At 46.9% G+C, this 12,428-nt stretch overlaps 1 protein-coding gene across 1 annotated transcript in view; it reads left to right on the forward strand.

Annotated features, from left to right (window-relative positions):
* Nucleotides 1–12,428, forward strand: part of LOC147596556 (transcription factor RFX3-like) — a 134,515-nt gene that overhangs the window by 72,914 nt on the left and 49,173 nt on the right. The gene's annotated exons all lie outside the window — the stretch shown is intronic.

The raw sequence follows: 12,428 nt of genomic DNA on the forward strand, positions 1-12,428 counted from the left end.
GGTGGGGCAGGAGCCAGGAGTATGAGAGAGGAGAACAATGGGAAGAGCTGGGATCATGAGGAATGAGGGGAGCGAGCCAACAGCAAGGGACGAGGGAGAGGAACAACGGAGGGGCGGGAGAGGCCTGAGCGAGAGGCATGAGAGCCAAAAGCGAGATGAGCGAGAGCCTGGAGTGAGAGGGGCGCAATGAGCAAGAGCCAAGAGCAAGGGGCATAAGAGCCATGAGCAAAGAGAGCAAGAACAAAAGCCAAAAGAGAGGAGTGAGGAGCAAGAGTCAACATAAGCGAGCAAGAGCTTATGGCTGATAGGAAGGGGAGCAAGAGACAAGATAGAGGGGAGTGGGGTGCGAGGATCAAAACAGAGGGGAGCAAGTAGCATAGGGCAACAGCTGAAAGAGAGGGGAGCAAGAACAGGGGGAGCAAGGGCTGAGAACCCAGAGTGAGATTGAGGGGAATGAGAACCATGGGAGGGTGGTCTCAGCACGAGCTGAGACAGGGGAGCAAGTAGCGACAACTGACAGAGGGGAGCGAGAGCCTATAGCTGAGAGGAAGGGGAGCAAGAGAAACTATAAATGAGATAGATGGGAATGAGGTGCAAGGTGTGGGAGAGGAGAGCAAGGGGTGTGAGGGGAGCCAGGGGAAAGAGGGATGAGAGACAGGAGTGAGGGGAAGAGCCCAGAGGGGAGTACAAGGAGGGGGGGAAGCAAGAGGAGTAAGGGACAAGAGAGAGGCAAGCACAAGTCGCAAGGGCTGAGAGGGAGGAGAGAGTAGCGAGAGCAGAGCAAGAGGACAGCAAAAGGAGTAGGGACCAAGGGAGAGGAGAGCGAGATGAGCAAGGGCCAGGAGAGAGGAAAGCATGAGGACCAAGGACCAAGAGATAGGGGAGCAAGAAGTGAGGGTTGAGATAGGAGGGCCTGGGAATTGAGGGGTGTGAGAGAGAAGAGTAAGAGCTGAGCGAGCGTCAAGGGAGAAAGAAGCGAGAGGTGTGAGGGCCAAGAGAGAGGGGAGCAAGAGGTTAATGCGATGGAACCAAGGACCAAGAGAGAGGAGAGCAGGAGGAGAGTCAGATGACCAAGGGCAAGGCGGGGGGGGACACAAGAGGAGAGTCAGAGGCAAAAGGGCCGGAGGGGGGAGGGGGGGGGCAAGAGCTGTGAGATAGGAGAACAAGGGAGCAAGGGCTGAGAGAGGGTATGGCAAAGGGGAAGTGAGGTGAGTGAGATGCGAGAGGGAGGTGAATGAGAGGAAAAAGGGCGGGGGGTGGCGAGGGCCAAGAGAGGGGGAGTGAAAGGAGTGAGGGCCAAGAATGGGGAGAGCTGAGGTGCGAAGTGAGGGCTGAGGAGGGGGAGAGCAAGAGGGGAGTGTGACATCTGAGCGTTAAGAAAGAGGGGAGCAAGAGAGGAGTGAGAGAAGTGAGGGGAGTGGGGGCTGAGGGAGGGAGAAGCAAGAGGATCTAGGGCTGTGTGTTGGTTTTATTTAGTGGGGGGGGGGGCTATGGTGGCAGCTTCTGTAAGAAGCTGACAGAAGTTGTTCCCCTTTGTTCAGTGGACTCAGCCAGGCCTAGGGCGGACCCGCTGCTGGCCAGGGCCGAGCCAATTGGTAGCCGAATGTTCCCTGATAACGCCTCTGCAATAACGTATTTAAGAAGGGGAAAAATTAAAAAAAAAAAGAGAAGATGATGTGAAGAAGCTGAAGCGGGGGCAGAGAGGGAGAGGTGCGAGCCTTGTGGGCCTTGCAGCCCTCACCCTCTGGCCTCCTGCTGGGCGGACATCTGGGCCCAACTCAGCCCAGCTCACCTGCAAGAAGTGGAGAGGAGATGAGATGTGAAGAGAACCTGAGAGGCATCTGCCTGAGCCAATTGTGAAGAATTTCTTGTGAGAGGAACGGCTGCAGATGCCAAGGTCAGCGAAGAAGGAGGGGGAGGAGTAGTGTTGCTCCTGTCAGATTCCCCATGGAGGTCCACGGAGGGGCAGAGATCCCCCTGCAGCCCGTGGAGAACCCCACGCTGGGGCAGGCAGATGCCTGAAGGAGGCTGTGGCCCATGGAGGGCCCGCGCTGGGGCAGACAATTCCAGAGGGACTGCACTCTGTGGAAAAAATGACCCACACCAGAGCAGTTTCACGAAGGACTGTGGCCCGTGGGTGGGACCCCACGCTGGAGCAGGGGAGGAATGTGAGGAGTTCTTCCCCTGAGGAGGAAGGAGCAGCGTAAAATAATACATGATGAACTGACCATAACCCCCATTCCCTCTTCCCCCCTGTGCCGCTTGGGAAGGGGAAGGAGGTAGAGATAATGTTAAGCTCGGGAAGAGGGAGGAGTGGGGGAAGTTACTTTGTTCTCTGTCTCATTATCCTGCTTTAGTTTTAATAATAAACAAATTGTTTTCCCCAGGTCGAGTCTGTTTTGCCCATAACAGTAACTTTAAGGATTTATCCCTGTCCTTATCTCAAACCTCGAGCCTTTTTTTTTCTTATATCATCTCCGTGTTCACTCGGAGGGTGGGGGGAGTGAGTGAGAGTGCGCAGTTTGGTCCTGAGTGGGGCTAAACTCCAACAGGCTGAGAGAGAAAGGAGGAAGAGGTCCGTGTGATGGGATCACAGACCAAGACAAAGGAGAGCAAGAGAGGAGCACTGTGGAGAAGAAATGAGAGCAGGGAGAACAAGAGGACCAAGGGCTGAGAGAGAGGGGGGAGAGATAGAGGGGCAAGGGCTGAGAGGGGTGCGCAATGAGTAAGGAATGAGAGGGCAATACAGAGAAGAACGGGCGGCGAGAAGGCTTAGAGAGAGGAGAGCAAGAGGAGCAAAGCACGCTGTCTGAGAGGGAAACAAGGAAAGCTAGGAGTGAGGACTGAGCTCAGGGGAGTTAGAGGATTACCAGAGGAGCGAGGTCGGGGGGGTGGTGGGGGGAGCAACAGGAGTGAAGACTGAGAGCGAGGAGCACAGAGCTGTGAAGAACGAGAGAGGGACAAGAGCAAGGGCCAAGAGAGAAGAGCAAGAGCCAAGGGGAAAGGCAAGCCAAGGGGAGCAGAGAGGGGGATGAGGAGAAAGGCACAAGAGAAGAGAGGCATTGAGAGCCAAGATGAGCCAGAGGAACAAGGGCCAAGAGCCGGGAGAGGAGTGAGAGCCAAGAGAGGGGAGCAAAAGGAAAGAGAAACAAGGGCTGAGAGGAGTACAGTCTGAGAGTGAGGAGTGAGAGCCAGGAATGAGGAGCGAGTGCAAGGAGTAGGGGGAGAGAGCAACAAGAAGCAGGCAAGAGCGATGAGCAAGAAGCAGAGAATCAAGGGCAAGGAGCAAGAGCTTAGATGAGAAAGGAGCAAGGGAGGGCTGAGGGAAAGGAGGGCAAGGGTCAAGTAAGAGGAGGGTGAAAGGGGAGCAGGACCCAAGAAAGGGGAGAATGTGGGGAGAATGAGAGGAGTGAGGGCCGAGAGAGGAGAGCGACAAATGTGCAAGAGAAGAGAGGGCTGGAGGGGAGGAGGAGCTTGAGGAGTGAGGGCCAAGAGAGAAGAAAGCAAGAAGGGAGTAACGGCCGAGGAAAAAGGGTCAAGAGAGGGGTGTGCGAACCAAGCAGGGACCAAGAAAGAGGAGAGCAAAAGCAGAGAGGGCCGAGCAAGGATCCTTCTAGTGCCTAGAAGGGGCTGAGAGAGGATCCTGCAAGGGCCAAGACTGGAGAGAGGACTGGAGGAGCTGAGAGCAGGAGCTGAAAGTGAGAGGCGAGAGGGGACTGAGAGGGGAGGACTGAGGGAGGGGAGCTGAGAGAGGAGGGATGATGGGAAGGCTGCAGATGTTATTTACCTGGACTTCAGCAAAGCCCTTGATACCATATCTCCAACAACATTCTCCTAGAGAAGCTGGCGGCTCATGGCTTGGACAGGTGTACCCTGCAATGGGTTCAAAACTGGCTGGATGGCCAAGCCCAGAGAGTTGTGGTGAGCGGAGTTAAATCCCGTTGGCGGCCGGTCACAAGCGGTGTTCCCCAGGGCTCAGTGCTGGGGCCAGTTCTGTTTAATATCTTTATCAACGGTCTGGATGAGGGGATTCAGTGCTCCCTCAGTAAGTTTGCAGGTGACACCAAACTGGGCGGGAGTGTCGATCTGCTCGAGGGCAGGAAGGCTCTGCAGAGGGATCTGGACAGGCTGGACTGATGGGCCAAGGTGAACTGTATGAGGTTCAACAAGGCCAAGTGCTGGGTCCTGCGCTTGGGTCACAACAGCCCCATGCAACGCTACAGGCTTGGGGAAGAGTGGCTGGAAAGCTGCCTGGCGGAAAGGGACCTGCGGGTGCTGGTAGACAGCTGGCTGAATATGAGCCAGCAGTGTGCCCAGGTGGCCAAGAAGGCCAACAGCATCCTGGCTTGCATCAGGAACAGTGTGGCCAGCAGGAGCAGGGAAGTGATCGTGCCCCTGTACTCGGCACTGGTGAGGCCACACCTCAAATACTGTGTGCAGTTTTGGGCCCCTCAGTACAAGAAAGACGTTGAGTTGCTGGAGTGCATCCAGAGAAGGGCAAGGAAGCTGGTGAGGGGTCTGCAGCACAAATCTGATGGGAAGCAGCTGAGGGAACTGGGATTGTTTAGTCTGGAGAAGAGGAGGCTGAGGGGAGACCTCATTGCTCTCTACAGCTACCTGAAAGGAGGATGTAGGGAGGCTGGTGTTGGTCTCTTCTCCCAAATAACTAGTGATAGCAGGAGAGGAAATGGCCTCAAGTTGTGGCAGGGGAGGTTTAGGTTGGATATTAGGAAACACTTCTTTACTGCAAGAGTGGTCAGGCACTGGAACAGGCTGCCCAGGGAAGTGGTGGAGTCACCATCCCTGGAGGCGTTCAAAGAACGTGTAGATGTGGCGCTCCAGGACATGGTTTAGTAGGCATGGTTGGGTTGACGGTTGGACTTGATGATCTTGGAGGTCTCTTCCAACCTTAAGATTCTATGATTGCTTATGCCCTGCTGTGTTGTCCTTCCAACAGATATCGGGGTGGTTCAAGTTCCCTATGAGGACCAGGGCTTGCGACCGTGAGGCTGCTCCTATCTGCCTGTAGAGGGCCTCATCCACTCTGTCCTCCTGGCCAAGTGGCCTGTAGCAGACCCCCACTGTAATGTTACCTGTCCCTGCCCTCCCTTTATTTCTGACCCATAAGCTCTCTGTCAGCTCCTCATCCATCCCCAGGCAGAGCTCCATGCCCTCCAGCTGGTCATAGCAGTGGTTGTTTTACATGGAGCAGGTCAAACTGCCTTACTCAGTTCTAGCTGCCACCTGTCCCTACCCCAGGAGAAAGGTCCAGGCACTTCCTGCAGCCTCTCCCTTCAGCAGCTCTGTCTGCATGAGGAACATCAGCCACCACTGGAGTAGATGATGCAGCCCCTCCCAGCTGGAGCTGCAGCCTTTGCTTTCAAACAAGTGCCCACCATTCTGCCTTGAGGGTCAGGTAGGACTAGTGCCCTTGACCTGTGCACATGGTCACAGAACAGTACGCAATTGCAGGGTTATGTGTACTTCAGGTCTCCCACTCGGCCAGTGAAATGTCCCTCCTTCGAAGAGGTGCCCTCCCTGCACACCCTTTTGCGTGAACTGTTGGGCAAACTGTTGTGCCACACCCTAGTCGTTGGCGCTCCGTAAGGGCTTCCTTTATATGTGAGGGAGGGGGCTTGGCTGCCATTTCTCCTGGTTCCCCAAGGTGTCCTCAGCCGCTATTGCGTGAACTGCGGGCTCCTGGCAGCTCTCTGGGCTCCCCCTGAGGCTCCCCGGGTTCGGGACTCCCCCCCCTCCCTTGCATCGTGCTCGGACGCTCCGCTGCAGATTGGATCGTGCTGGCACTGGAGCTGTTGCCTCCTCAGCCTCATTAAACATTCCAGCTGGAAAAAGTGTGAATTTTTGAGGCCATTATTTTCTTGAACTTCTCTGTCTTCTCCTTAATTATTATACATATATTAGTTACAGTATTTTGTTTTTAAAAGTAAACAGAAATAAAACATTATGAAAAGTGATACAGTAGCAGAGACCACAACTATGTCTAACTCTGTCTGGATTCCCCTAAGTGTCAATATTTTCATTAGAAGACTGGTGTTCTTTCTGAAGTGGCTAGCACTATTCCAGTAATTCATTGTTTTCTCTCTTTTCCTGCTTTGAATATGAGCTACCTCCTGTTCTTTGTGCATCTAGTCCAACACAAACACTTGTAAAGCTTTTCTGAGCTCTTATAAAGTTAGCATACATAAAATATCAGACAATATATATGTACAAAACTTCTTTTTTTTCCTGAAATCTTAAAATAATTGCACTTTTTTTCTGTGATTGTGCTGGTTTTGTGTAGCAGGGGGGACTACAGTGGCAGCCTCTGTGAGAAGCTGCGCGAAGTTTCCCCTTTGTCCGGTGGACCTGGCAGGGTCTAGGGCGGACCTGATGCTGGCCAGGGCCAAGCTCACTGGCAACAGTGCTAACACCTCTGTGATAATGTATTTAAGAAGGGGAAAATTTTAAAAAAACACAAGAAGAGAAGAAGGAAAAGCACGGGCACAGAGGGAGAGGCGCGAGCCTTGTTGGGCCTTGCAGCCCTCACCTTCTAGCCTCTCACAGGGCAGCTGTCTGGACTCGACTCGGCTCGATCCAGTCAAGAGAACTGAAGAGAGGAGATGTGAAGAGAACCTGAGAGGCGTCTGCCTGCCTGTTGTGAAGAATTTCTTGTGAGAGGAACGGCTGCAGACGCCAAGGTCAGTGAAGAAGGAGGGGGAGGAGTAATGTTGCTCCTGACAAGATTCCCCTGCAGCCTGTGGTGAAAACCATGGTGAAGCAGGCTGTCCCCCTGCAGCCTATGGAGGTCCACGGAGGAGCAGAGATCCCCCTGCAGCCTGTGGAGGACCCCATGCTGGGGCAGGTGGATGCCTGAAGGAGGCTGTGGCCCGTGGAGGGCCCACGCTGGGGCAACCTGTTCTTGAGGGACTGCACCCCATGGAAAGTGGAGAAGGACCTGTGATGGAGCAGTTCGTGAAGGACTGCAGCCCATGGGAGGGACCTCACACTGCAGCAGGGGAGGAATGTGAGGAGTTCTTCCCCCAAGGCGGAAGGAGCGGCGGAAAACAACACGTGATGAACTGTCCGCAACCCCCATTCCCTATTCCTCCCTGTGCCACTCGGGATGAGGGAGTGAAGGAGGTAGAGATAATTTGAAATGAACTAAGCCCAGGAAGAGGGAGGGGTGAGGGGACATTCTTTTTATTCTCTCTCTCTTATTATCCTGCTTTGGTTTTATTATTAATAATAAAGGCTTGAACCTCAAGCCTTTTGTTATATTATCTCTCCCTATTCCCTTGGAGGATGAGGAGAGTGAGAGGCAGACTGTGTAGCTTGGTCCTGAGCAGGGCTAAACTACGACAGTCTTTCAATTACTTTTTAATTCTCTTTAGCAAAATTTTATATAACCTAGTAGAAGCTCTATTACAGTTCCTTAATCTGTGAGGACTTTCATGAGAATCTTTCACATTCTTCTGGGTGTAAAAGTTGGACTGTGAGTTCTCTTTATATGATCACTGATGCTTCATTTTTAAGTCTCTGCTTCTAGGCAAATTTATCTGCCCAATTCTGGCAGGAGTACCTCTTCAGAGGACAGTAGCATTTTATGCACTGTTTTGAAATATAAGTGGAAAGCACTCTGGAGTTCTCATCCATGTATAATTTAACACTTGATTATTATAGTGATCTGTATAGACCTTGTTTTAGGATTGTCAATGAGAAATTAACAATTGTTACAAGGCAAAGCTATAACAGCAAACACATTTATAATTATTACTAATACCCAAGGCTTAATTAGCTGTGCTGAATTTAATTTTTCTAATATACATTTGATGGATTAGTAATTTCTTCACAATGATGAAGGATTTCTTCACTTGATGAAAACTTCTTTAGTATTCCACTTTGTTTAAAGTCTACAATGGCAACATTTTTGAAGCTGATAAAGTTATACAGGTGCTAAAGATATTGCAGTTAAAAATAAAAGGAAGCAGATAAAGTTAAAATAGATGTCTGTGTAGATAGAGACATAGACTTCTTTTGGAGATGAGATAGCAAATGTCTTCAACTTTAAGATATCACCAAAAGCAGCCTGTTTTACTGTCAGTGAAGATGGATTTAGAAATACAGACAAATATAGATAATGATTTTGAGGATGTCCAAGTTAATTTCAGTACCTCAGAGCTTAAACTTCTGAGGAATTTTTTTTTCCTTATGTCCTGACCTCCTCAGAACAACTTAAGTATTTTGTGTCAATTACTTGAATCATGAAGAAAGTAATATTTCTTTGCTATTGACTTTTAGTAAGGCAGTTTTTCAAAGTGAATTTGAGATTGTTAAGTGTTGTTCTATGCATATACTATAAAGGCATCTGACACATTTATGTATATGTTCATCTGATAAAATGCTAATGGACAAGAAGACTTAAACTAACAGGAACAGTTAGTAAAATTACATTAAAACTGAACATTGTGGAATTTAGTTGACATGAATTTATTATCCACAGAAAAGTTATACCCTTCTTAACCATTAATGACTGTGGTAGATAATAAATTAGCATTTTAGGTGGCAAGCTGAGTGAGCTGATGGAGAATTCTAAAATCACAATTCCCATAATTATCATGCTGTAATTTCCCCCCCATGTTTATATTAATATGTACACTGATAATTATATGCACTAGTAATTAGTAATGCAGATATTTTTAACATGGTTTGGTTGGGGTTGCTGTGGGAATGATAACTTTTTTCAGTTATCAGTAAAAATATTTTAATAAATTATGTCTTTCCATATTGAATTAGTCTTTTAAAAAGAAAAAATATATGAATGATCACACATTCAAACAGATGGATGTGGTGGGTTTTTTTGTCATTTAGCACTCCAATTGTAAATATGCCTGTAACTTCTGACTACTTGTCCTTGGAAATTTAAGGAATGCAATCTCTATGTGTAGAATATAATTTAAAATGTTAAATTTCTTTTCATAATTTTTCCCAAAATGTCAAGGCTACAATTTAAAAAAAAAAAAAACAAACCAACACTATTCAGGATAATCCCTTTTTAATTTGGGATATATGCTTAAATGCTACTCTGAATAAAGGTTCATGCACATTTTTTTCCAGAACCAAAGTCTAAGTCCCTGGCCCTAATTTTGAACTTAAAAGTTTGAAGGGACAGATTCTGCACATTAATAACTTACCATTAAAGTAGCTGGCACTTCCTGCACATGCAAGGGCCTGTTTCATATAGAACATTTTGAATTCCTGAGGATCCAAGCCTACTGTAAGCTTGAGATTTTTAAAAATAAAATATATTGGAATGAGAGAGAACCCAGAAGGAGCTGGAAGTTTTCAAAATTATTTGCTGTCTGGAAAATCTGCCTTCAAGTTAAGCCTATTTTATTTACATGCTAGAGAAGGTTAAGAGATGCTTTGTCTATGGTTAAGTGCCTGCATGGGAGAAAAATTTCTGATAGTAAAGATATATTTCTGTAGCAGGTAAAACTCAAAATGCGACTCATCAAAATTTAGACAAGGAATAATGTACAAAATGTTTAATAATGAAAATAATTACTATTGGAACAGGTTACACTAGAATATGGTGAATACTTATCACTTTAAATATAGATAAGATGTCTTTCTGAAAGACCTGCTCTAGTTCAGTAATACTTCATGAGATTGATGAAATAAATAATGGTGAATTTTAGCCGTAATGAACACTTCTTAATCTACATTATTCAAAAATAAGACAAGCTGATCATAATAATAATTAAGATCTCTGTTTTTAAAATCTATAGATCTGTGGCCATGGATATATTACCTTCAGCGGCAATATCGGTGATATATATTCACATATATTCCCCAGTGCCTTGTTCTCTCAACTGTTTGTAGTGCTATGCTGTTGCCAAAGCAGGGAAGTGTTTTTATATATAACTAAAAATTCTTAATTTGTGATTTTAAAAGGATTGGTTCATTGAACAGACCACAAAAATTTGTCTCAGTGAAGTGAGAGGGTAGTATAGTAGCTGGAATGAGCAGCAGGAGGCAGGACTTCAGTCCTGTAGTACTGCTGTAGACAAGGTATTGTCAAACAGTGGAGTAAGATTCAGGATTATAATTCAAATTATGTATAATGTTATAATATCATATTAAGATGAGAGAGCCTATGGTTGCAGTATATAGTAAGTTGATCTAAGTATGATGAAATCTTAACCTTTTAATTTTTAGCATACTGTATCCTTTTAAATTTGACCTTTTCTGTCTGATTGAACAGCTTGACCTAATAGTATTTTCCAATGAATCAAGAAAAAAAATCTGGATTTAAACATTATTTTTGTAATATTGAAGTATATTTTCTTACATGCTGTCGTGGTTTTGTTTAGTGAGGGGGGCCTAAGGTGGTAGCTTCTGTAGGAAACTGCCAGAAGTCGCTCCCCTTTGTTCAGTGGACTCGGCCGGGCCTAGGGCGGACCTGCTGCTGGCCAAGGCCGAGCCGATTGGTAGCAGAATGTCCCATGATAACGCCTCTGCGATAACATATTTAAGAAGGGGAAAACAGAAAAAAAAAAAAAGAGAGAGAAGAGAAGATGTGAAGAAAGCTCAGCGGGGGCAGAGGCGCAGAGGGGGAGGCGCAGGCCTCATGGGCCTTGCAGGCCTCACCCTCTGGCCTCTCGCCAGGCGGCCGACTGGGCCCGACTCGGTCCATCCCGGCTGCAAGAAGTAGAGAGGAGATGAGAAGTGAATAAGATGTAAAAAGATCCTGAGAGACATCTGCCAGCCTGTTGTGAGGAACGGCTGCAGACGCCAAGGTCGGTTCAGAAGGAGGGGGAGGAGTAATGCGGCTCCTGGCCAAGATTCCCCTGCAGCCTGTGGTGCAGCCCATGGTGGAGCAGGTTGTCCCCCTGCAGCCCATGGAGGTCCACGGAGGAGCAGAGATCCACTTGGAGCCCGTGAAGGACCCCACATCTGGGGAGGCGGATGTCTGAAGGCAGCTGTAGCCCGTGGAGGGCCCACTGGGGCAGCCGTTCTGGAGGGACTGAACTCCGTGGAAGAGATGACCCTCGCCGGAGCAGTTTCACGAAGGACTGTGGCATATGGGTGGGACCCCACAACGGAGCAGGGGAGGAATGTGAGGAGTTCCTCCCCCGACCATGAAGCAGCAGCGTGAAACAACGTATGATGAACTGACCGCAACCCCCATTCCCTCTTCCCCCCTGTGCCGCTCGGGAGGGGAAGGAAGTAGAGATAATGTTAAGCTTGGGAAGAGGGAGGGGTGGATGGAGGTTATCTTGTTCTCTGTCTCATTATCCTGCTGTTTGTAGTAATAAATGAATAGTTTTCCCCAAGTCGAGTCTGTTTTGCCCGTAATGGTAACTTTAAGGATCTCTCCCTGTCCTTATCTCAAACCTCGAGCCGTTTTTCCTCATATTATCTCTCCCTGTTCTCTCGGAGGGTGGGGGGAGTGAGAGAGAGACTGCGTAGTCTGGTCCTGATCAGGGCTGAACTACGACACATGCTCATTAGATACTTGTATGCTTTTATAAAAAAGCTTGTATTTCTAATATTACAGAGCTGTAAGAAAACATTCATTTTTCATTGAGAATTACTGCAGTAAAAAAAACTATTTGATTAGCTTATAAAAAGGGGAAAGCAAATTGTATTTATGCACTAATTGAAACATAATCTGAAATATTTTCCAGTTTTGTGTTGTATATTGAGTGAACTCATTTCAGTAGTGTAATTTAACAGCATAAACTCTTTGTATAATACTGTAATAGTTAAAGAAGGATAGGGAAGACTTATTAAAACTGTCTACAGGGAGAAGAAGTGGTTTTAAACGTATAGATGGTTTTCCATTGCTTTTGTGGTTTTTCCGTTTAATGTGGCTAATTATGTGCCTTCTTTTACTGTACATCCCATTGTCTCTATTAATTTTGATGTTTTTGGTATTCTAGCTCTGCATCTAAACCACAATTAGACTGCAATTTTATTTTTAATACTGTCATTACAGAATTAATCAAAAGATATTTTAATAGGGGGTAAGAATGGGAATGGGTATGGTTGTCTTTACACATTTGTATTGGAAGTAATACTGCTATATAATTAGTGGTATATAATACCTTTTCGTATAAAAGTATTATTCTGAACCCATCTGATTTTTTTTTCTTTTTTTAAGGATGGATCTTTTCATTTACTTTGAGAGCTCTTGATATTCAAAGAATGCTTTGACAGGCTGTAGGGGTGATATCCTATCCAATGAAAATAATGACAGAAAAAACCTACTGAATGATTGAGATTTTACTCCATGGCTGCAGAGAGCAAAAATGTTGTTTCTAATTCACATTCAAAGTGTGCACAGGTCTTTCTCAAATACTTAGAGGAAGAAATGTTGAGACCTTTCTTCGAATTTTTTTCTTTTATTGAAAACATTGATTGTT

The sequence above is a fragment of the Chlamydotis macqueenii genome, chromosome W, assembly GCF_036417535.1.
Source record: "Chlamydotis macqueenii isolate bChlMac1 chromosome W, bChlMac1.mat, whole genome shotgun sequence".
NCBI classification, from domain to species: domain Eukaryota; kingdom Metazoa; phylum Chordata; class Aves; order Otidiformes; family Otididae; genus Chlamydotis; species Chlamydotis macqueenii.